The following is a 1,151-nucleotide window of genomic DNA, read 5'->3' as shown; positions in this document are numbered from 1 at the left end:
CTGCCTCTTTTCTCTGTCTCACCCCCCGTCACTGTGTCTCTCTCTCATACATACACACATACGCACACACACACACTCTGTATGGGTGTAGGCAGCCCCCCCCCCTTTCCCTCTCCTTCCCTCCCGCATAACACACAAACACAACCAACCCTGCTTCCCCTTCTATGTCTCTTTCTTTTTGTTCAATTGCTCTCACCGTCGTTACACTCAAAACCACAAAGTGTGATTGATGACCATGTGTGGAAGGTGTATATGGTTGATTTCCTCCTTCCCTGCCGAAGCTATAAGAAAAAAATGAATACCCAGCAATGCCCTTTGCTTAAATTATGATCCATAAGGCTGATGACCAGGCACTTATTATGCAGCTGAAGTACAGCTATAGTTGGCTAAACTCTATATAGAAATTAGGCTTCAGGAGATAATAATAGGAAGCATTTTATAGTTTATGAGCAGGGGAAAAAAGGGATAAAGGGAGAAGCAGAGTTAAAAATTTGCTGTAGCTTTTATGTCTCCTCATTTCCAATTGTATGCTTAGCAGCACTATCTGTGCAGAGCGACCCTTGGAAATTAACCGTTGTACTTTTCAATTGACATGGTTGGCTAAGCAGTTCAGGGCAAGATGTAGTAGGGCGATGTTGAATGGAGTCACTTGAATTTCTGATGACCATGAGCGTCTTTGTATTTCCCTGAAATGTATTCCTCTCTTGGCAGGAGCCTGCATGTCAGGTGCTTCTCTGTTTCTTCCTCTTCATTTCAATCATCACAGGGACAGCCGTCAACTTTTTGGGGGCCTCTGAAGTGAGGTTTTTCCCTTTTTGCTGCCTCCATCCACTATGATTTCTACAATGTTCTTGCTTTATGAATAAAACAAGAGTTAACCACAAATTAGCGATTTCCACGCAATATCTTTTAGCAAAATGTGAGCTGTTTTGAGGGAATATAGCAATAAAAGTGATTTATTATTATGCAAAGTGGCTATAGAAATATTCATGAAGTCCATTTACTGGCTCCACAGTAACCTTTAATGTATTTTTAAGATTGGCTTTACTTCATGATGTGAAGATGCAGTATGAGATGGTAACTCTTCCAATTGCCACAAACTGGGCTTGTACATTTGATCACGGTATAAAAAAAAAATATTATTAGGAGAA

The sequence above is a fragment of the Seriola lalandi genome, unplaced genomic scaffold (assembly GCF_002814215.2).
Source record: "Seriola lalandi dorsalis isolate HSWRI2012SDOR001 ecotype SW California unplaced genomic scaffold, Sedor1 jcf7180002054572, whole genome shotgun sequence".
Taxonomy (NCBI): domain Eukaryota; kingdom Metazoa; phylum Chordata; class Actinopteri; order Carangiformes; family Carangidae; genus Seriola; species Seriola lalandi.
The sequence above is the reverse complement of the archived record's forward strand: the minus strand, read 5'-3'. Positions refer to the sequence as shown.